Source organism: Anopheles funestus, chromosome X, assembly GCF_943734845.2.
Source record: "Anopheles funestus chromosome X, idAnoFuneDA-416_04, whole genome shotgun sequence".
Lineage (NCBI taxonomy): Eukaryota > Metazoa > Arthropoda > Insecta > Diptera > Culicidae > Anopheles > Anopheles funestus.
Genome location: NC_064597.1, coordinates 8,972,917 through 8,997,731, shown reverse-complemented (window position 1 = coordinate 8,997,731; position 24,815 = coordinate 8,972,917). Strand labels below are relative to the sequence as shown.

General features: G+C 41.7%; 2 protein-coding genes across 8 annotated transcripts in view; one reads left to right on the top strand and one right to left on the bottom strand.

Moving 5' to 3' along the window:
• The window catches only part of LOC125766579 (irregular chiasm C-roughest protein-like), a 76,620-nt gene extending 66,177 nt beyond the window's left edge, over window positions 1–10,443 (bottom strand). The window contains exons 1-2 of one of the 6 annotated variants that reach the window (XM_049432697.1): window positions 10,334–10,443; window positions 6,204–7,661 (exon numbers count right to left, since the gene is read on the bottom strand). The gene's annotated coding sequence lies outside the window, so the exon portion shown is untranslated. The other 5 variants (XM_049432719.1, XM_049432676.1, XM_049432686.1 and 2 more) reach the window with 5 other exon arrangements.
• The window catches only part of LOC125766914 (uncharacterized), a 393,268-nt gene that overhangs the window by 120,660 nt on the left and 247,793 nt on the right, over window positions 1–24,815 (top strand). The gene's annotated exons all lie outside the window — the stretch shown is intronic.

Genomic DNA, 24,815 nt, shown 5'->3' with positions numbered 1-24,815 from the left:
AAACATAAGCACCGATAAGCTGGCTGGTAATAAATTAATCTCCATAAGAGTAATGAAGGTGGAGTGCGCGTGAAGTGAGTTTTTAGAAAAAGAGCTCACTAATCACACCCCCCACAAACTCGGTAAGAACCATTAAGTGGCATCTTGCAAGAGGAAGAAATGGCTATCTTTTCTAATATGGGGTGTATAAGAATCTAGACGAGACGTGTGATATACGAACAGTTTAATGAAGAATGTTTTTAATTTAGATCTTTTAGATCTTTCATGTAAGAAATAATTTATCCATAGAAATATGAAACCCTTTCCGACGACATATAAAGACCTTGTAAAGATCTCAATTACAAGAAGTTTGTAGGGACATGACAGCAAGATGTTCGACTTCCTCACCAAATTCCGATTAGATTCTTTTGTTTTTACTAGTTCTTCAGGAATTCTAAAGAACTTTATTCCAGGAACTCGCAGGAGATCCTTCCGGATATTCAGAGGTATCTCCAGAATTATTAGGAGATCTTTGAAGAATATTGTTTGGTTAAAGTTATGCATTTTGGTGCTATTTGTTCCAGCACAGGAGGACCTTACGGTCTTTTCTTTTGTTTTTACTAGTTCTTCAGGAATTCTAAAGAACTTTATTCCAGGAACTCGCAGGAGATCCTTCCGGATATTCAGAGATATCTCCAGAATTATTAGGAGATCTTTGAAGAATATTGTTTGGTTAACGTTTTGCATTTTGGTGCTATTTGTTCCAGCACAGGAGGACCTTACGGGTATTCAAAGATATCTCCCGAATTATTAAGAGATTTATGAAGGATACTGTTTGGTTAAAGTTATGCTTTTTGGTGCATTTTGATTTATCACACGAGGACCTCCGGGATATTCAGAGATATCTCCAGAATTATTGAGAGATTTTTGAAGGATATTGGTTGGTTAAAGATAATCATTTTTCTCCAAGATCTCTTAAAGGACCTCAGATGCGTTCTCAGAACTTTTTCTCAAAGATTTCTTACAGGACCTCAGATGCGTCCTCAGAACTTCTACCAATAGTTTCGTGACAAAAACGGAGTCTGAGTCCCATACGTCTAAGGTCTTAGTAGTGATGTAAAAATAATATATGAAGTGATATTTCTAAAATGCCGTAACATTCTAGCACGAGACAAATGTCACAGAAGGGCGTCCAAGATATAAGCGATGCACTTGCCCCAATCGCGTACGGTCCATTTAGGGGGCATTAAATTAAAAATATCACACACCATCAATCCCATCGCTAAATCTTCTAAATCGAGGCACCCGTCGCCGAAATAAACTCTTTCGTTTGAGTGCCTTCTAATCCTAAAGATCACCCACCGGAGCACGTCTCGCGGTGTAGCCCTTGCATAATGCGGGTGGAAACTGACACGCATCTGCATTGCCGGGGACAGACAAATCGGTGGCCAAACATTACACGGTTCCCTGGCACGGTTGCTAGAGATTAAGAAGATGACGAAGTTGAAATGCCATCCACGGTATGGCATTTTCACTTTTTCTTTCGATGAAGGTTTGGACGATTGGAAGCGGTAGAATAACATTTTGCCAGAAAATTTACTACCGCACCGCACGAACAAAAGGGGCCCCGAGATTTGGTGAGTTCGATGCGCATCCCGCCACGGGGTTTGACTTCTTCACAAAAAAAACCCCTTTTGCAGTGATGAAGTTTCCAAATGGAACATAAATAAACCTGCGGCTTTTTGTAGCGACTCACTCACCATAGTTTGAGTGCTGCGTTTTGCTACTATTGGGTGGTTTTTTGTGCGTGCTGGTTTGAAGAGATTTTCCTTGTTCCAATTTAACACAAAATTATGATTTGGCCGTAAACAACTCGGTCTCGCTAATACGCGTCCCAATTCCGTCCGGGATCATCTTCATCAGCTACATCGAGCGGCGCTTTTTTTTCTTCTCTACGCTTCTCGCAAAAGAAAATTATGCTCACTTTTCCAATCAAACCGTGCGCAAAACCCTTCAAATGAGCCACGAAGTTGTGTTGGGAAGTCTCAAAAAAAAAAAACGGGGACGAATCATCACCATCAACGCGGTCAATAAAGCAAAAACCCTCGGTGCTGCCGCCACACTTAATCCGGTCTCCGGGCTAATCGGTCCGGATTGGGTAAGGAATGTTTGAAAATGAAAACGGGGATTCCGATGCGGAGTGTGTTAGCAATTAACGGAAATATGAAAATGGTTAGCATTTGTTCGGTGGCGACGGTAGGATTTCTTCGCACGTACTTTTCCACGGACGGGTATTTTCACGCACGGTTGACGGGTCGTTTGTAAGGTTTTTTTTTTGGTCGTTGTTATTATTGTCAGGGGAGTTTTGTTTTTTAAGTTCCCTACCCTATTGTGGTTTTCCGCTTTAAGGTTTGGTGTGGCATTGATGCACAGTGGGTACGATGCATAGAAATAGTTGGATAAAAAATTGACCTAATAAACATTTTCCCAATTTCAATTTTCTTTTAAAATACGATGCTTGACGTGACGAGTTTTTATTTTCTTTATTTCTGTTCCTTTTAATATTTTTTTAAAAGCATAAATAGTTTATATTTATAAATTTTTAATAATAAAAAATAAAAAATATCTTTTGCTATGTAAATTAATTAAATTGAATGAATAATCGAGACCAGTGGATCTTGAGAAAAGATCTTTGTTTAAAAAGGCAACCAAATTAACTCGTCGTTTGTAATCGTTTGGATCACTTTTGGGTTTTGCTGATATTGTCCCGCAGGCATCTGTCCCTTCCGGCCAATAGCGGGTTTCGCTTCGTGAGCGTGAGAAATCTATCCGTGTAGGAGTTTTTCTTTTTTTCTGTTTTTTTCGTTGATGAAATTGTTACGGCTGTTATACATCGGTCTTGTCGTCCGTCGGCCTATTCCACTCGACAAATCGGTCGCAGTCAATAAAGAAGAAACGAATGTTCGGACCGTGACGAAACGCATCAGCAACGGATCTGCTTTTAGACTTCTGCTCTCGTACGAACGAATGCATTTTCAAAGACGCATGGTTTTTTTCGTTGTTTTTTTTTGTTGCTTTCATCACTTAAAAAGAAGGAGGTGGGGACAGTGGTTGCTAACTGCCGGGGAGGTTGTAAAAACAGTAATCGAAATATTACCGACACCCTGCCACATTCCCACAAGCCCTTAATAGCATTCCGTGTTTGGGGGGTTTTTTTTTTTTGAAGGAGAAGCTCGTTTTCTAATCGTTAACGCCCTTACTGCCCGAACGCGGCCACTAATGCCCACATTCTAGTGCTTTTTTGGGGGGGGTAGGAAAGGGGATGAAGGGGGTGGAGGGGAGGGTGGGTCAGTATCCAAAAGAGTAGCATCGATTGGCTAACCCGCGTGTCGACTAATCGTCGCTGTTTATTAGTGCATTTTCACTGTTGACGGCTCGCGGGGTTCCACGCACAGTTTCCACTGTCAGTTTTGTCAAAGCACAAATTTTTTTTTCGGTTTACCAGCATGTAAGCACGCTGCTAGTGCGCTCTCGCTAACCAAATTTAATCCATTTTTCCAAGCGTTTCGAAATAGCGTTCCATTTGATGAGAAAAAAAACATTAAAATGTTCGTTCTGTGTTTTTGGCCGGCCCACTAATCGACCCCCAAGGTCGACTGTGATGCGGGTGGATGCCTACAGTTTTTGCTCCTACTACCCCCAAAAATTTGGTTCCTTTCGCCAGGTGCTGTGTATGGTGCTGACTCACCGCTTCCGTGTTGCTGTTCGGTTAAAAGAATGGGCCACAAGGCACGAACCTTGCCCACCTCCCCAAAAAAAAATGAATCCGTGTGGAAAATCGGAAAAAAGGTCGTTTTAAATATTAGAATAATTTTATTTCTGCTTCAAAATTATTCGATTCTAGATTTAGTTGCAGAAAAAAAAGTATAAAAAATTATTTAAAAATATTTTTAAAAAATTCAAATTTTCCTTTAAAAACACAAAAATAATTTAATTTCCTCCAACATCCTCCATGTTGGGAAAATCTTTCCAAAAACCAAATATATTAATATTTCTTTACGTTAAACCGCTTCAGCCGCTCGTTTTTGAAAACCACTTTCATATCGTTATCAACTTTTAACCACCCAATATAAGCTCATGATATGATCCGGCCACACATGATCCACTCCTGTTATCAGGTTTTCGCACCAAAACCAAATATGGAAACGTGGTACGCCCCGTTTTTTTTTTTACTCTTTGCGGATAAGAATAGTCTGAATGGCAAAACTCATTTGTTTGTTTATTTAACTTGTGTGTGTGTTTTTTTTTATTAGTTTTCTTCGTGCTTCATCGCTTGATCGCTTTTAATACCTTTATACTTTCCTTCCTTTGCTGTTCTATGTGTTTGTAAGGTGTTTTTTGCTTTTCCCGTTTTTTCCGTGCAATACATTTTTAATACGTGTTTTCACCACTTTTCTCTTCCTGTTTGTAACAGTTTCTTAACAAATTTTGTCTAGATTGTTTCCTTCTTTTTTTTTTGGGGTATAAGTTTTTTTTTGGTTGGAAACACCTTTCACTTAAAAAAGTAGATAGAAAAAAAAAACGAAAACGGCCATTACATTTTCCAATCGTGCAAAACCGTTCGGTACGTGCCATCTTTTAAAGGTTTTTTTGGTAAGGGAGATTTTTTTTTCCCGTTCTCCATTTTTGTTTCCTCACCACTTCTTTTTTTTCCCCCGGTTTTTTTTTTCATTAGTACATTTTCGTGTGTTTGTGTGTGTGTTTTTTTTCTTGTTAAATTCTCATATCCTTCTCGCATGCCCCTTCAGAAGCACGCGGAAATAGGACCACACAGTAAGGATATGAAAAATCAAACGATGACATACGCAAACGCACCGCACAAGCTTCATTTTGCTTCATTTTCCATCCCCGTAAATGGGGGTGGTTGGAAAATCGTCCCGTTTAGGGGATGGGATTTAAAAACCGCGCGAGAAACGATGGCTACCAAATATGCACACTTACGTACACGTACAAGTGTGTGCCGACGAAATTCCTCGTTATGCCTAAACCGGCGCAGCCATTTTTTCTTTTCTCCTTCACCACCACCAGGTGCTTAGAATGCTTCACCGTTCGTTGGCAAAAAACACGGATGCGCGTGTGTCTGGTTGCGATTTCGATACGACACACACACACACGGTATACAGGTAACGAACCTTCCCCCGTCTGGTGCGTACAAAGCTGACGGAAGGAACGTATATTAACGCCTGAAATTATGCAAAGCAGATCATCTTTTTGACTGTTCGTTTGTGGAGCAGTATGTACTGGGAAGAGTTTTCTTTCTTTAAGCGTTTCCCGTAGAAAAAAAACACACTCACGCAAAAAAGGTTGTTGTGCAATTATTATAAAAATTATTTAATAAAATTTTTTTTTTGATAAATGTTTAACAAACGAAAAAATTAAAAAAAAAATTAAAATCTAAAGATACTTTTTTCAAGAACACTTAAACACATAATTTCAATAAAAAATTGGTTTTCAATATTGAAAAAAAATTAATTATTATAAAAAAATAATAATTTGCTCCATGTTGGGATATTTCATTTACAGGATAGTTGTAAGCTCTCTTTCGAAGGATAATTTGCAATTGCACTACAAAACCCTCGTCTCGTCTTCCGTTTTCCGCTTCGTATCACCCTCATCTCAGTGACCTAAATCACGATTTGACACCTGTTTTTGTTCCCCGTTTCCCCTGATGGAGTGAGATTGATGCTCCCCAAGTGGATAGGAAAGCGTGATGCCCAGGCCCGCACAGTTAGAATAGAATCCTTAAGGATACGCGAGAGCCGCGCAAGGAAAAAGGGCTACGTTCGTTGCGTGTATACTGGGCGGAAAAAAATACGAAATACCCATCGCTTAGCAGTCGAACCTTAGCAGGGGGTTGTGTTTAGACGTGAGAAGGCGAAAAACCAAAAAAAACCCGCTTCCAGCTGGAACTTCCACCGAAATTCCGAAGCAGGAGAAAGAATACGGCACACGGGACAGTTCGGTGTAAGTCAATAAATCGATCCAATTTCCACCTCAACTGTTGGTTGCGCCATTACGATTGCATTCCATCACCCAATCACCCCCGCAACAACCCCCCCAAATCCCCCAGCTTAGAAACCATCCGCATTGCATATCAGTCTATACCCAACATACGTCCTTTACGCTTTTTTTTTTCGCTTCACCCCGCTAACAAATGAACTCACCTTGAATTGTTTCCCCTGAATCACCTGTGTCGTGTATGTGTGAAGGGAGGACAGAAGTTTTCCCGTTTGACTCGTCGCTTCCTGCTGCCGGGAGCCGGGATCCTCGCAACAGCAACAACCCACACACCACGAGCGTGAGTGGAAAATGGAAAAATGCACACACACACAAAATACACACACAGACACTTTTCCTTTTCTTTGTACAAACACACAAACACGCACCCACACACTCACTCGCTTTGACGCGACGGTGGCGTTGATTCGATTTTTCCACCACTGCTGTGACTTATTTTCCTTTCTTGATTTTTTTTGCTTTTGCTCTATTTTCTCTCTCTCTTTTTGTTATACCATTCTGCTCGGGGCTGAGCAATGGGAAATGGTGTGTTGAAATCCAATTATGCTATTATCTGACCACGCTCCATACGGTGCACACGGGGAGGGGACGCCCGTGTTACGAGTCGTCGAATTTTACACCCGTGAGTGAATTCTTACACATCTTGTGATTGTGAATGGGTCGACAAAAAAATCGAAAAACCAACCCGAACCAGCATTTAACTAAAGCCGCTAAACTAAAACACTTCGCCTGTGAAGAAGAAGAGCAGCACAAAACGACATCAGCATCACACGTGGAAAAAGATTCACCAAAAAATAAAAACGGGGGAGAGGTTGTTGCAACGTTGAATATTTTGAAAACACTCCAAAGCGTCACTGGATTCAATTTGAGATGGGAAATAAAAGGATTTCCTTCTTCTTCTTCTTCTTTCGTTGTTGTTGTTGTTCCGAATGACAGTTTGCACTAACGATGGCGATCAGTGTTTGGTTGATTGGTGTTGTTTTGTGCGTGTCGCTGTGGTTTGGCAGCAGCAGGCAAGTAGGCGAAGTACAAGGAATCGGGGTTGTTTCACTACTGTATTGGCACTCACTGTATACGGCATCGACAGGAACTCACCCTGGTGCGACAGTCACGCAAAAATCACGCAACAAAATACTCGATCACCAACGGGATAACGGTGTGATCGTGTGTAATATGATTTTTTTTTAAAACGTAAAACAAACATTTGTTTTTCCTTTTCTCGCTTTACTTATCACGTTTTGTGGTTCGTATTTTTTTTTATTTCTGTTTTGCTTGTTTTGATCTTCTTTATTTATTTTCTTCTTTTTTTGCACTCTTTGTTTCACTGTTTTTTTTCTTTTTCTTTTCTTTTCTTTTGTCCACACTTCACTTTTTCACTTTTTCACTTTTTAACTTCTATACGAGCATAAAAAACAAATCTATCTTTGACTTACAATAACTCACTTTTTTTTCTTTTTACTTATGCCTTTGAAAAGCACGAAAAAAATACCGACACAATCACATTAAGGTGCATTCACTTTCAAAAACACTCACGAATGTCAACGATATTTTTTTTTTCTTCTCTTTTGTGTTTGTTTTTTGTTTCCGTTTTTATTTATCTAATGCTGTGAACAAAATCGAAAAAATTGTAAATAGAACACTTTTTAATTTAGACACGCGCACACACACACGGAGAGACATATTTTTTCTTCACAACATTATTACGGGGTTTAGTTTTCTGGGGGTTCGCTGTTACATTTTGCTAAAAAAGCGGTCGAACTCGCCACACCGATCCTTCCCACACGTTCCCTTTTTCTCGTCCCTTTTTCCCCCCCTTCCCTCCCCCTAACCGTGTGTGGGTGGTGTGAATGTTTCACGCACGTTCTACGCGTAAGCATTTTGTTGTTGCGTCCCGGAATGTTCCCCCCCCCCCTCTCCTACCAGCCCACACCACATCCCGCTGATTGGTTTTTAAGACTTTGGTAGCGAGACATATTTTATTTTGCGTAGGTTGTCTGCGCGAGCGTGAATGTTTTCACACAACACTTCCCCGTACAACATTGCTGTGCTTCTTTTATGCTTTTTTGTTTTGTTCATTTCGATGAAAATAAAGTCAGTGATTTGTCACCAGCTTCAAAACGGCGCTGCGGTTATGCGTAAAGAGCATATTTGTTTTTGCATTTTAAATCCCTTTCCTGTCATCTACAATGTGATCCACACAAAAAATTGCACCTTTTCTTGCTCTTTTTCCTTCTTCCAAAACCAAAAAAAAAAAAATAGATAAAAAAAACCCCGAAAATTGAAATCATTTGGTCAACCTGTGCAAGATGGCATTACTTAATAATCAATACAATGCGATTTAAAACGCTAGGTTCTGTTTAAACAGGAAAAAAAAACAAACTGCAACCGAAATAGGTTACAATTGGCTCGGAACGCGCTTTCACCAATATCTTCTAAAAGTGATGATGTTTTGTTTGTCAAAGGAATTTTCACGCTTCGCTGTTCGCTCGATGAGTGTATCGAGTTGACATTTTTGAGTTATATTTATTCATCCAGAATTTGTTACACTTTCCATCCACCGTTACGGTTGGTGCGCTGGTTTGCAGCGAATTGTGGGAAAGTTTAAAAGCATAAATAAAAATAGAAAAAAAAGTAAGGAAATTTTAACGAACGAATTTTCGAAGTGAGTTTAAAACATGAATAAAATAAAAGTTAATCATTTATTAAAATAAAAGCAGACAAAATCACTTGGAAGAGTGCGACGCAACGCAGGACGAATGTTGCAAAACAAATTTGATTCATTTTTTACGTTTATATGTCACGTTGACATTTACCCGTTTGTTTATGTTTTTTAGTTGTTTTAGTTTTTACTTCAAATTAAAGAATAAGCTTAATATTATCTTTTACTATCATTAATTTTACTATTCTCAGGTTTCTAGTTTTAAATAAGGTTTTATTTTGTTACTTTCAGATTTGTTACTTTTGATTTGTTACTTGTCAGAGCAAATTATATTATTTTTCTTTACAACCTTAGAAACACGAGTTTGTTTTAGAAAATTATGAAATAAAGACAAAAGCGAATCTTTTTCTATTCTTTTTTTATGTCTTCCCAACTGATTTCTCTAGTTGTGTGATTTTATCGCAAGAAAAATATCTTCTTAGATATCTAAAAGTAACACCAGTTTTACGCACATAATCACTTCATTTTTTTTTTGTTGAGAGAACCAAAACAAAAAAGTAAACAAAACGTATCACCCTGCCCGGAAGACACGGCACGCGAAAAGGACACAAAAAGGACAATGCGAGCCGCAAAACCACAACCACAGCGACACGCTTGCGACGGACGACGGATTGACGCGTGGTTGATAGTAGCGGGCGCACCACGTGGAATGGCCCGAAAGGCCTGTGGTTTTGATAGTAGAGTGGACCGAATCGCTTGGGCTATTTCGGCGCTGTTGGGTTTCTGTTCCTTGTATTGACACATTTGCAGTTTTGCATTATGATTTTGCGGTAGTTTGCCGCCCGGAACAAATCTCACTTCACCCACACACACAATCTTTGCTTTTGGGTTTTGTTTATTGGGATTTTTTACACTAAACAAATGAAGGATTTCTAGTTTTTTTTTCTTGTGTTTATTGTAAAAAAAACTTGAAGGTTGCACTGAATTGAATAAAGACTTAATATTCCTTCCTCGTTTCAAGACACAGTTTGCACTTCCACGTGAGCTTCAACTGGACGCAGGACACGCGTCAAGAACCATTTTCCTAAGTTTCCATGTTTCGGCGCTTTGGCGCGGAAAGCATGACAAGCGTTTCCGGCAATAACGAATCTGTTGGTAATTTTTTTTTTCTTTAAAACAAAAAACACTTCAAAACCAATTCCACGGCAACACACTCACAACACGTTCATTGAGAAGGACAAACGGAAAAAAGCTGCACTGCAGCAAAGAATGCTTCTCAAATGTAGAATTATAGCACAGAAACACAAAAAAAAAACAAACCAAAAAGTAAGTAACTTTAGCACACCTTTTTAGGACGAGATATGTTGTTTCCACCTTTGCTGTAACCGTCCCGTAATGGTCGTACGGTGGCGCATACACGCGGCAGGATAAAACCGTATCCGTACGCACCGTACATAGATCGTACGTGGCCCGCAAAACAGACGGGACACTGAACCGGGGTCGAAAGGAAAATGGAAAAAAATACCGCGCGCCACCTAGTGCAGAGAGAGCAAACGCCACGACAGTTTCGTGCTAACTGAGATGCGTTCCGGGCGATCCACTGCGACAAACCCGTACCTTCGGCGTCCGTGCGGTGCGGCAGTAAGCGTGTACACTGTGTTTGGATGGTAACGGACTGGTGCGGACGACCGACCAAAAAACCAAGCCGGGACCCAACAGTTCGTTCTTGTTGCGTACCTGCGGCGACGCGTGAGCAGACAACCGAACCGGATCCGAACCCGACCCGAACCGGACGGTTGACGAAAGCCGAACCGATTCCGTCCGCACTACGCGTTTTGTGCGGGACTGTGGGCTGTGGTTGCGTGTGGAATCCGACCAGTGGACAAACTTTTTTTGGGAGCTGAGCGTTTCGATACCTATTTTAGTCACGATTTTCAAATCGCTTTTATTGTAGCTAATTGTAAAAATAATAATTAAAGAGTTTTTTTGAGGAAAATTCGGACTCGAAGAAAGGAGATCAATTTGCTCCAAATTTATTTAAGGATAAAACAATGCTTATATCACTAATATTAAGTATATTCTATCTTTTACAGGATATATCCGTCGAAGACATTTTGTTGAAGTAGAAGGTAGGGTAAAATTTAATATTTTAATTTTTATTAATTACTTAAGGAAAAATGAATTTAGAAAACCAATAACGATTAAAAATGTAACAAACAAATGTATGCAAAACTATTAATAACCTTCATCTGATTTAGGCAATTATTAAAATACATGTGGAAATTAAATCAAATTGAATCATTAGATTAATCGAAAGCTATTGTTATATTTTTACATCTCAAGTTGAAATCAATTTTATTAGCACTTTATTAGTATGCTCCTAATAGGATTATTTTAGTAGGAGAGAAAAAAAGAGAAAAAAAAACACACACAACAACATTCAAAATGAATATTAAGTAATATTGAATAGCTGTAAATCCCATAGTAGGACGCATCATCAAAACCGTTCTCACACACTATAGTTACCACCAGCAAAGCATGAGGTTTTGAGAGCACAGCAAAGATGTTGTGGATGGTGTAGCATCGACCGGTTTTTTTGTTGTTGTTGTGCTTTATTTTTCTTTTATTCCTGTTTCTTTTTTTTTGTTGCTGTCGTTTGTAATGGAAGCAGCGCGCCATCCGAAGTCGAGCCGAAGTTTGACATGCGCGTGCCTCCGCGGATCGTACCGTTCGGGGGTTCGGACACTGGAACGTGTGTTTAACGCGTTACTGTGTTACCGTCCTTTTCGTACTGTTGCGTTTTGCGGGGTTGGTTGCGCGTACTTGTCGCACCGGTGGCAAAGCAGGAAAGCAAATGAAGCTACAACATGGAAAATCACAACATGGCATTTTGAATTTTGACCACAGTCAGCGGTTGGGGACCACAATGCGCCACTGCAACAACATCGGCCATATGTAGTGCAACATGGCGCACTGTTTGTAGCAGGCACGCACACTTATGAAGTTGTCGGGACGCATCGCGTTAGTTTGCCTGACGGGGCGGTTAATCTTTCTCAACAGGGTAAGTTTAAAAAAAAGGAGGAAAATCGAGAAAAAAAAAGACTCTGAGCTGCGATTCGAACTGCGAAACGTATTTTTTTTTGTACTTCTTCTCCCTGACTGCCGTACGATACTTACTTTGGTCCTACTTTTTACACCTTTAACCAAAGAGGAGTAGTAATACCGCGCGTGAGGGGTTAATTAAAACGAGTTTTTATTGTATCGCAATGGCAGGTTTATTTTATTGGTGATTGTTTTTTTTTTCTTATATATTTTACTCTTCCTTCTCCGGGCTTCCCTTTTCTTGCGTCTGTATCTTCGCATGTCTGTTTGCTGTTTAAAACAAATATATAGAAGCAGGAAAGAAAAGAAGGCAAAAGACAAAAAAAATGCTCTGTGTGAGACTGCGCCAGCAAAGCATGTGTAAAATTAATCTCCACACCGTTTTGCAGGCAAGATGTCTTTGTGAGGGCAGAACTTCTTGCGCTTCTCACTTCGTGTGGTTAACATGCAGACACTTGAGACAGTTTTTTCCCTTTTTGGCTGGCAACGCGCTGCGCAGATAAAGTGTAACGATACCGCTAGTAAGGAGTTTCAGCAAAAAAACACATCAATTCAACATGCAGTGGTGTACTTTTGTTGGGAAAGATTTCCCTAACACACCAGGGTTGTTTCGAAAAAAAAAAAATCTTCGAACCAGTATAGCTCGGGATGTCAAGATCCTAGCATTTTAACGCTTCCTTGCAATGTGAAACAACATTTAAATGTTACACGCACAGTGAAATGCCCACTTTGCTTGTGGTGGATGTCTGGACGCATTCAACCATTACCAAGGTTTTCACATCTTCCGAAGATCTTCTCTAATGCGAATGGCGTAAGCTGAAACCTTCGCGCATGTTGGAAAGTAAAATAATGTTTCCATTATTGGGATGTTGTTTTCCCGTTGCGTCTCCTCAATCGCTGCTGGTGGGAAACACTTTCACAACAAAAAACCAAAAACTCCCTGTTACATGACAATTTCTTTGTATCCTTGGAGATGTATGGCGCCAAAGGAAAGTGGTCGATCCGTAGTTCAGAGACTTCAACATTTAAGCAACTTCAGTTACACGGGCTCAGTTTTCTTTCCCTTTGTTTTTTAGCACTTCACGATCCACTTCAATCATCGCCGGGGAAGGGTCATAAATGGTGACAAGTGGGATCTTTGAAATACTTGGAAATATTGCTAGCTTCTTGTTGTGCAATACGAGAAGGACAAGATAAAATAATTTATATGGGCTAGAAAATCACTGTCTGGTGGAGGTGACGCCCACAAAAAGTATTTTTTCCCAATAAACATTTTTAATCGTTTCGCTTTAAGTTGTCAACTATCAAGTGTAAACAATCAAATACCTCATAACATTTTGCATTCAGTAATGCGAACTTCAGACACCAACAAGTATGTACTATAAATCACAAAAATCCTCAAAGAATTACTACAAACTGCTCAAGGCAAAACAAAGGCAAAGTGATATCGTGTTGCAAATATAAAAAACCCCTCTATAAAACGATGCATCTTTTCACGAAACTTGTAACTTGCGGTAAAGGGAGATCGTACAGACTCCCCAAACCTCAAGAAACGCGGTGGACCAACGATCGCGATCCGTATCGTGATTTGAGTGATTGATCTTAAGCGATTGTTCCAGCATTATTCCACGCTTCACACCTTCGGTACAGTGCGCAGTGGTGTCGTTACGGCCGTGTGGGCCATTCACCTGCGGAATTTGAATCTCTTCATAAATCACACCGCTGACGGATTGTCGTGCGTTTACAGCCGTAAGGTAAAGTGCTACTCCGGTGACTTTGATTTGTTCACCGGATAAGTAGAGGAACCGAATATGGGGATGGTTTTTTATAGCAGGTTACCATCGTGACCAACAAAGAGTGAAGTGTGTGAATTTAACACATAAAAATCAAGTTATTCTCGCTGATGTGTATCTACGAGTCCATTGGGATATCAATGGTGTCCAGTTTCTCTTTTCTTTTGATTGAGTGTTCTTTAGACAGATTAGTGAAATATAGTTGTATAAATCATTCGCGAATTCGCCAGCAAACACTGAATAGCCTGGGATATTGCTTATCTATCACACGAAATATCACATACTTCCAATTTCACGGTCAATACAGATGACAAACGAAGCATTTCTAATGCCAGAGCTCGTAAGATAATCGGTAAATTTGTTTCTCTTGCTTTCCGGAGGTTTTTTTAAACGTTGCTGAGGAGGATTATCTCCCTCAGGAACGCGATAAATGAGGTCTCGCAACGACAGTTAGCGGCAAGAACAGTCACCCGCCGTCCTGAACACATACTGAGCTGAACACATTCGTAAGGTGTCGGATTGAGCAATTAGGTTACACGAAACTGGAACCGTTTTGAAAGATTTAAATGTTTTTTTTTGTTTTTTTGGTTACTGCGTGAAATTAGTGGGAGCGCCATATGCGCCTATCGGTTACTAGGGGGCGTCTGCTATCTAATCATCACCATATTATTACCCAAAAGGGAGAATGTAGAATACACAAACACACGACTCATTGTGTACGACTGGAGACTTTGGCCCGACAAACCTTGCACCACTGGGTTCTGGGTTTATCAATGGACCTACACCAATACCCCTTTACCAATGCTCACCAGACCAGCCGACAATCGAATCGTTTGCGTTTTAATATTCTAACTGCTTGGGTTGGGTTATCCCATGGAGTACCGCTTTTCGACTAGGCAGAAGAAGAATTACAACAAGTAAAAAAAAAAGGAACAAATACTCACACACCACGAATTCGAATGTAGCCAGAATGCAGCGGGGTGTCGTAAAACATGTGGCCATATACAACATATCAACAACAACACGGACAAAAACAAAGTTAAAAAAAACACACACACACACAAAATATCCCGCAACCCTCTCTGAGCTCACTTACCCAGTCGAAAGGAAGATTCGGGTAGGAGAGATCAACACTCCCATCGCGCGGAGACATTGTTCCGAATGTGTTGTGTGTAATGTTGTAGGCCAGGCCTTGTGACACAAAAGATGGGAGGAGAGTTACGACAAAACAACAAAAAAAAGGATGCAATGCGGTACACATGTGGCCGCGGTCTGTCTGCTCTGCACCGTCCGTAACCATCCCTCACCAAGTACCCTTGGTTTTTTTGGGATGGTCTCTTCAGTCTTCAGGCCGTTTCTTGCGCAATCGAAGTGCGTTCGGATGGTATGGTCGGGTGCGCTCCAGAACGCGTCCTTGCACGTTTTGTCCACGACCGAAACGCAGATACCGATGCAAAACGAACACGCTGCGGTAGTAAAGAAAAACGGACACATAAATCCCCGTTTTTAAAACGCACACAATCTTCCTGCACAGTGTTTTCTTCGCCGACAGAGCCAGCCAGACACCCAGCCAGCGTGAGATGTGCCGGGAGTGAGTTCAAATGTCGAAGAAACGGCAAAAAAAAACACGAGTACGAGTACTGGAATTCTTTCTGTGAACTTTTTCTTGCCTTTTTACGGTCCGTACCGATCGCTATGCGTTAATGCTTTAACTGTTTTATGTTTAGTTGTTCGTGTGTTTCAAAAGCAAAATTAAACGTCTAATTTGTAGCTTAATGTTTCGGGCGAGTCTACCGCATGTGTTCTCTCTCTCGACTGAATTGCAGGGGGAAGTTTTCTCAAATGTGATTTATTGAGTTGCTATTGATAACTAAACTAATGTTAGGATCCTCTTCCTAATAGACATTACAGGATGTTCCAGATTCCAGCATATCTCCAGGAAAGAAGATCTCGTGTGGTCTAACCTCAAAAATCCTCATTAAGAGAATTGAGGTTAAAACTCACAAAGAACAGAAATAAAATCCATCTCCAGTACTCCGAACCAGCAAAAAAAAAAAAAGTTTAAAGAAAGTATTTTTTTTTTTGAAACGAATTCCAAAAATCCTAAAGATTCCTCAATACCTTTATTTCCCTCCAACAAGCGTGCACAATATAAATTCTAATTGAAAAGGATCGCTAAGGTTACTGAGAAACAGCTGACACGGGAGGGCGAAGAATATACTCTTCGTGGGGTGAGGTGACCCAGCAAAGTCCAATCAATCTGTCTTCTTGTTACGAGTCTCCCGGGATCAGACCCGGTGTGACCGAATTCTGTCAATTCGAATAAAAATAGTTTGCTTCTTAGGCTGTGCGCGTTTGCATGTTAGCTTATATAATGTTTGACATTATATTTTATTCAAAAGACATGTTTTGATATGGCGTAGGTATGTTTTTTGTTGGTGGGATAAACTCGTGACAAGTATTGGTATTTAGTGGAGGGTTTCCTAATTTGAAGATATGGTTTTATTCTAAACCAACTCGCTATGTCCGTAATTCTTCGAAATGTGTCAATCATCATGTACTTTTGTTTGGTAATTTCACAAACCTCAATGTAAGAGAAACTTGGAGAGATAACTGAGTACATCCATATCACGGTTTTGGACAGAAGATCAGCTTTTATTTTGGAATTCTGGAAATCCTTGGGCTTTTTGAAGAAATCGCTCATTTTCACTGAGGATACTGAAACTTCAGTAATTACTGGTTATCCTTGAGTCATCCTTGGATATCCATTCCCATTCTATTACATTCTTGAACAATGTAAGAATTGAGGTGCAATTTAGAGTAATCTGACAAGAATCATAACCTTAAAAACTGTTTGACCATACCATGTAAAACTGTACGGCTGTAAGACTACTCATAAAAGCTGCCATTTTCCTTGCCTAGTTTATGATATCTTGTTCCAGAACAGTCTTGAAGAGGAAGCAAAGTTTGAAGCAAAATGTTGTCAACCATTATACTTCCTTACAAAAACTTATCTCATTACATGAATGTAAAATCAATCGAACTCACCTTCAGATAAGACGATTCTTACCCGGGTGTTTTATATTCTTCCTTTTCTTTCTCATTTTTTGCGTACCAAATGTGGAAGGGATTTTCTTTACCGGGCTTATAAGGTGAATCGGGTGAATTGCGGTTGTTCAATTTTACTACCAAACATGAGGCTAATTATTTAGGCACACGACGACGCTACGAAATGGTACCCACCGAACGATCCGTATCGCCATCGTTTTTTTTTTCTTCTGCGTTTGTTTGTTGTTGCTGCACAGTGACTTTTCTATCCGTAAAGGCGAAAGTTTTGCACCCCGGAACCGGGGGCCTTTATGCGAATGTGGCCTACCGGGGTAAATCTTGATGATTCTCGTTTTTTTTTCATCCGAAGGGCGCGCGCTTGGATATGTTTTCGGTGCTTGCGTTTATGTCTTCAACCGGGCAGGACCCGTGCAAGCGAAGCTTTTCGGTCTCTTTACGATCGTACCGGGGGGGCCCGGAACTATCTTCATAACCGTAACCATTACACCGAGGCAAAGTCTTAAGGTAATGGTGCAACTTTTTCCCTAGGGTCATTTGTTGAAAGAGAGAGAGAGAGAGAGAGAGAGAGAGAGAGAGAGAGAGAGAGAGAGAGGAAGAGATGAAGTAAAACGAAAAATGTTCCAAGCAAATCGTGAGTATAGCGTCCCGCACTCCAATGTCGGCGCCATGTTTCGGAACGTGTGTATATAAATATATCAATTCGTCGCGCGCGTGTGCTCATATCAAGACTTGCCAAAAGGTTTTCACATACACGGCACCGGCCATCAACAAGGTCGTAGTAGCGGCCCAAAAACTTTGGAACGTTACGTCACCAAAAAAAGGGTACGACAACGCGTTGTTTTGTGTGTTTTTGTCGCACGCTTTTCAGTTGATAAATTTGCCGATCCTTTTTTGAGTGGGTGCAAACACATTCAAAAGCTATTTGCTAATACACACGCGAACCATCCCATATTGTGGGTGTGAATTGAAAATAATTGGCACCTGCTTTGAAGGAGCAGACGAGTTGCGGGCACGGGAGACAAGACTTTGGAGAGTCCTGGTGATTTTGGTTTTTGGTACATCAGAAACCCCCGGTACCAATTTGCCTGCTAGCCTTCAGCAAATGTAGTTTTTAAAGGCGGGAGCACCGGATCCGGATAAGCAGCTGGATTGCATTATCCAATGTTCCAAACATTAACTTTTGAATTACCTTTATTCGGCGTTCGGCAGGCAAAAATCATTTCGCGAAAAACATTCTGCCGGTGTAATGTTTCCGGTTTTGCTGCCTTGCATCGCTTTATGACATCCATAAAACCATTTACCAATACCCGCGTATGTTGGATGCTGGATGGTTTTTTTTTGTGTGGCGGTATAGTGTGCTTTGTTGCGAATATTGACTGACATTTTGTTTGCTTCCGTTTTCGGGGGGTTTTTTTTCCCGGGCACTTTAGTTATTTCTCCTGGCCATTCTAGCGTACACCGCCGGCCATCTGGTTCCTTCTTTTATTTTTTTTTTTTTTGAGAAAACCAAAAAGGTAATGATCTGGAGTGCCAATAAACAGCTACGGTTTTACAAAAAAATTGTAGAAATGGAAATGGAAATTAGGATGTCAGTTTTTAAGTGATTAAATCCGCGAGACGCGTCCCCCTTGTCCTTCGTTATTCCTCTGTCTGTCCATCAAAGCGATCAGGCGAGCTTCAAGGTTGGTGCGAAGATGTGCTGAGCGCGAGATACCGCCGCGAGGCAGCAGAAGTGACTGAGTAATAACCAGGACATGTTTTGCCGTACGCGATCGCTGGACAGGCTCATCGACGACGACGACGAGCACGCAAGAGGAATGTCGCATTAATGGAGATGATGGATGTTGTTTTCGGTTTATGTCTTTCGCTTCTTGTTCTTGGTGCTTCCTTTTCAAACTGAGGCACTTTATGCAGTTTTCCATCAATCGTTGAAACTACGCACACTTGCCAGCTGTTACTCTGCAGCCGACACGAAGACGGAATGCCCGGTACAAAGTCATCGTTTCCGATCACTTACTTTCCGCGGTAGGACAACCTCCCCCTCCCCCCCTTCCTTTCGGCCAGACGGTCGGTTTTGTGGTTATGTGAAGTTGACATTCCGCAACCGCGCAATCCAGACCGACCGGTCTTTTAGAACGCAGAATGCTTAGCGAGGAGAGCTCATTTCGCTCCCGGTAAGCGGATAAGTACCATCAGGTAACCGAAGGTAATCGAGCCGTTTTAAATTAGCGTCCTCACCTTCGCGCGTATCCAACGCCGTCCGGTTTTGCGCGTACAATGTTCGCCCACCGAGTCTGGTTTTTATTCTTCCCCCCAACTCCATCTCCATTTCCATGTGTTGCATATCGATAAATGTGGTCGTGGAAAATCGTGGAATGAAATTTCATACCTACCATCGTCGGACGTGGCACCGGCGTAACGAGATCCGGCAGCGTCGTCAATGATAATGTGCAAAACTGACGGACGGCTGTGGACGACTTGCCCCGGTGAGCAATTAATCGGTCACTCGCCCTGAGTCCCGCTGCGGCCATGCCACTAATTCTAACGGTGCAGTGACGTTCTTCGGTGTACAACAGTGACCACCAGTGATCTGGGCGCTTTTGCTTCGTGCAAATGTTTAGTGCCATGGGAAGCGCTCGCGGTGGGACACATTAGACGAGAGTGTGCCGACACCGGACATGAGCGAGTCAATCAATGGCGGTTGGTGTGAATCACACTATATCCATGTTAAAACGTTGCGACTAGATAAGCCTTTGGAACATAAACATGAAGGTGTAACAGATAGGTTTGATATCTGGTTCGTCGGGAGCTACATAATCGAATTGCTGCAAATGTAATTTAATGTTGTAAATATTTCGCCAAAAAAACTGAAGAGATGAGTCGAGATGAGGATATCTCAACTTCTTAACAGAGCTAGATTTAATTTCTTTATCTCTAGAATCACTGCTAAAAGTTGAAAATCATCAAATTCAGTGACAGGAGCAGTGATCCTACAGTTATTAGCAATAATATATCAAAATCCTTCAAATATGGATATTTAGCCGAGCAAGACCTCAACAAGAATACCTCAACAAGAATACCTCAGCAAGAATCATTGAGCTGGATTAGAATAAGCATTCTATAATCCTGTTTTTTCGATTCAAAATTTATCGATATTCTTGATATTGCACTACTTCAGAACAACCAAGAATAGCCTCAGAAATTCCCCCAAGGAATTCTAGCAATACGGTACAAATCTAACTTCGCAAACAGTTTCATCTCCTGATCATTTGTCGACAAACATATTCTTTAAAGGATGATATTAATTTCAAAAAAAAAATCCTTTCAAAATTACTAATGAGACATTGCAGGTACTCGTCACGGATATTCAGGAAAATGAGTACGGTGTATTTTGAAGGAAAAAAAGGATTATTCTTTCTCTTTTTTTATACCATTTTACACGTTTCTTGCTTGGTGAAGAAAAAAAAACGGTGTACGTGATAATTTTTACATTGCGCGGTCTCACTGCAACCCCCCCATTAGCCATCCCAGGTTTTGGTGTAGTATTCCTCAGTTATAAACTGATAGGGCACCGTTTCGGCTCAACGCCCATTGCGACTTGAACCCTGCTTAATGGGTTATGAATCGAAAGGGGTATGTGTATGTGTGGATAGCTAACGAAAGATTTCATCCCGCAACGAATAATACATTCGATTCTGAAGCAGGCAGAAAGTGCAGCCGCGTCGGTTTCGAGTGCACCCGAAACGCGTCAACGGAATGCACGTGCTATCACGGTGTGAGACGCTAGAGGTTTGTGTGTGTGTTTTTCATCTTTGTAGATTCATTAAAACGCCCTTCGCTCTTGACGTCAGGCGTTCTGCTTTTCCCTTTTTGTACCTAACTCGTACGTCACCACCACGGGGAAGAATGGTTGCCATCCTCATCCACATCATCGAAGGTTGGTTTCGTTGACTTCGAGCTCGCACTAAAGGCGGAGATCTCCCGGCCTGGGGGATGTGGAGGGCGAAGATTCAGGACATGGTAACCATTTTTGTTTTTTTCTTCCTTCTTCTCCATTATTGTTTTACATCGGTACACAGTGCAGACTTTGAAACGATGGGTTGCCTACTTGTGTGACGATGCTGACTCTTCATCGTGCGCCAGTGATAGCGGCAGTCCCATCAACGCGCCCGAGAGCCTGCAGACGCAAAATCAGCAATAAATCCAGCTTCTCTCAAACTTCTAATAACACCAATGAAGCACGTTCCGGACCGGGGGAGGGACATCCCGTACCGTCACCGTCGTTCAGCTGTTTTTTTTTTTGGTGTGTGCAAAGTGACTGACTTGCAACGGTACCAAACCCCCGGCCAAAGTGCTTCAGTGGTAGAAACTTCAAGAAGTAAAAACTGTCACTGCAAAGGGTAAGCATAATTAGGAGCTATCGCCCTGAGTGCGACTGTCAAGGTTTCTTGTTTTTTTTCTTTCTCCCTTCTCTTCTTGTTGTTGTTATGTGCCGGGAGATGGGGAACGACTTCAAACCAATTGGAGGCATGAAGCCTGTACAATAATAATGTGTTCGGGTAGCGTGTGTGTGCTGCAAAACATTTCGTACCGGAATCGGTTTAAGGTGGCAGAAAAATAGGACCACCATAGGCATCGGGCTAGCGGTGTTCATTACGAGCTTCATGGGAATGGTCTGGTCCAAAGTCAGACAAACATCGGAGGCCGGAAAGAAATCCCTGTTCAAGTGTGACAGTTGGCAACAATGGAAAATAGCAGGAGAGAGCAGCTTCCTATTGACACGTAACCACGGCAAGGAAGCAAAAAAAGCCGTCCCCCTCGACATGTTTTAAAGGGGCCGGGGAGGAGGAAGTGATAACCGACCGTCGAGCGTTCCGGGACGCTCAAAGGGAAACTCGAAAGTCTGCTCCCGGACGCACGCGGTACGTGTCCTGTGCAGGGGGGGAGGGGAGGGTTTTCGGTTGGTTTCAAGTGTGGGCTAGATAAATTTTACGTGCAATAAAACATAATCAGTCTCAGGCACCAGCCAGGCACCAGGAGAAGAGGCCTTCTCCATCGGCTTCACCATACCACAGGGGCTTCTTGTGTGTGTCCTTTTTATTTTACCTCTCTTCTTTTTTTTTTGCTTGCTTGTTGTTTTTTTGTTTTATGAAGTGGTAGACTAAGGTGTAAGGTATGTGTGGTGCTCGTGTCTATGGGTGTGTTTCTTTCCCCCCCAATGCCATTGTAAAAGCACTTCATATCAAGAGACAATTAAAAGCATGGGATGGGGTTTAATGCCAGGCGTATGTCCCGGAATCCCTGAGCAGCCGGGATTCCCCCGTCCCGGCTGATGTCCTCTTTTGTACCCTACACGTGTGTCTGTATGTGTGTGTGTGTGTGTCTGTATGGATGTATGTGCGTGAGCGGGCATTTATGAAGCCCTTCATGGAGTTCTTGTTATTTCTTTTTTTGGTAGCTTCACTTCACAGTACCAATGTTTGGGTGCAAAAAGTATGCTCCGAAACGTTCCGAAAGGCACTGCAACCCAGAACGTCCAAAAACGAACGAATTGAGCCATGAGCGTACTAAACCTTTAGGGTATCAAAAACCTTTAGAACCACCTTGCAATTACTTCATCATGGGAATAGATGGGATTCTGGTAGGAGAAGGGAGAAAGTGCGAGAGTGGATGCAATGCTGGTTCTACCTCCGCTTCTTGTATCAACTCCCCTCCCTTCCTTCCCCCCCCTCCCCCATCAAATTGGTGTTGGTTTACTTTTGCTCTTTGAGTTTTGAAGTTGTAAAAGGCAATCAAGGCTGGTCACAGTTCCGGTGACTTCCCTCTCTCTCTGTAACCTTCCCATACCCGAGCTACTTGACCCGACTGGTCCATCTCGGGGCGAGCCCGAGTACCGGGGACCAGCAGTTAACAATCTGCCTACCACACTGTAGGAGTCCGGACCACCAGCACCGGTGGATGCTTTGATGATAATCATTGCTTTATTGCACCCATTATCGACGTCGTATTTCAGCAACACCCGGAGAAATGAGGTGACAAATCGATGTTTACAGTTTTACCGTGAGCGCTGTGAGCGCTGTGAGGCATGGAAGTCATGGCAGGTTTGTAGCGGCAAACGGCAATGAGGCGCCCAAAATTGTGATCCTTTATGGCACCATCAAACCCGGGGGCGGGGTGGTAATCATTTTGTTGCTACTCATGCTGCGCAACCCACCACCGGCAAAGGGAATGACACTAAGGATGAATTCATTGTCACATTGGATTAGATTGGCCCAGAAATGGTGATGCTGCCATCCGACCCTCAAAACCGGACACCGGAGGGGGAGGGAATGCAAACGATTTCGCGATTTCTACGTCCGAGGGTGGTCGGATTTACGGGGTAGGTTTTTGGGGAGTGGTGGATTATAGATTTCCGATTGGCTTCCGCCGTTTGGCTTTAATTTTAGTGGGTGATAGTGTGATAAGTTTAAATTTTTAATTAGACGTACACACTCGCCACACACCCGCCAGCAAACACACTGCGGAAGTGCGGAAGAACAATGGTTGTGGGAAATTTGCTGCACCACCCATTATATGTGCACCGTGCACGGATCGTGGGATTATCCAGACATTGTTGACATTTTGTGTGACAGGTTATTCTTTCGCGTGACGATCCGTTTGTTTATGACAATACGAAGGTAGTAATCGGTAGAGATTTGTGGACTAGTGTTTTTGAAATGTGAATTAGTGATACGGTGGCCATTATGAAAGTTTGTGCTAATTTCCGTAATAACTAGATAAATTGTGCAGGTAATTGAGGAGCTAATAGAGACCATTACATTACCTCCTCCAACATGTTTGTTTCGTATATGGGAAGCCAACAGATTACTTCGTGTTTTAAATTATAAAATGTTTGGTGGACATACTCTTAAACTTCTGTTTACCATGACAGGATCTAACCTCAGCAGATTTTTTTTATCAAGAATAAATTTTGGTTGACTTCCAAGATGATATCACTTTAACATGAATCGTTAGTTTGTGTTATTTTCGTTTCTCCAAGATATTGAATCCTGCTTTATTGAAGAGACATTAACTATTGATGTCTATGCCATCAAGGAATTTTGGGATCTAGCCTTATTCCAAGAAGATGTTCTCTTTGAAGAAGATTAAGGAAAATTCTGAAGTCTGAAGATCTTCTTCTTTTCGTAACGATCTCTGAGGTCATGCCGGCAATTTCTGGCTTACTAGACTTAATTTACCACGTAGCCGGTTAGTCAATCCTTGCTACGGGACGATGATCCGGTTGGAATCTGATGGACGGTCTGAGAGGCTGAAGATCTCTACGGCGAAAATCCTTGGAAGTGAAGAGACTTTGGGATATTCCATTAAACATCAATTACTTGACCTTTACGTAGTGTTTTCTGGAATCTGGATGAACTGATCAAACAAGTATCTTTAGTCCAGAGTAACTTTGAATCTTCCATATACCTCTGGAGGATCTTGGGGTAATTGAAGTTATCCGAATTCTTGAACATGCTCTGATGAAGAACTGTGCCTGACTGGCAGATAGCAATCAGAAACTGCAAGCATATGTTTTTTAAAGTGAAGATCCCGATAATTAACTGCTTGTGAAGCAAAAACTCAAGTTAAGCTCAATATGTTGAGCGAAAGGCAAATATTCGGATTATGTGGCGCTGTCATGTTAATAAATCACACATGAACAAAGACTTTGCTTGGTGCATCTTATACCGGCTAGTTCTAAAAAGCAGTTCTAGCTTATCTTTCCAACAAAAGAAGAGAGCATGGCATACGAATGATTTGGTTTCCGCAAGCATCATCTGTAAAAGCTTTGCCGGTATCATTGTAAAAGATTTTGCACCATACCAAGGCACTAAACAGTGAAACCGCGGCATGTTGCTATTCAAGGACGTACGCGAAAAGCGAAGCAACCATTCAACCATTCGCTTAATGACCGAATCGGGATTGTTTATCAAGAAAGAAGAGAGAGAGAGTAGCAAAAAAACGCGCACTCAGCAGCAAATGTCACACGGTACTGAAATGCAAACAAACAACGGCGCGTTAATGCATCATAAATACCATCATATTTGCTAATAAATTAACATAATGAATCTCCAGCGGGCGCGACGGGAAATGAA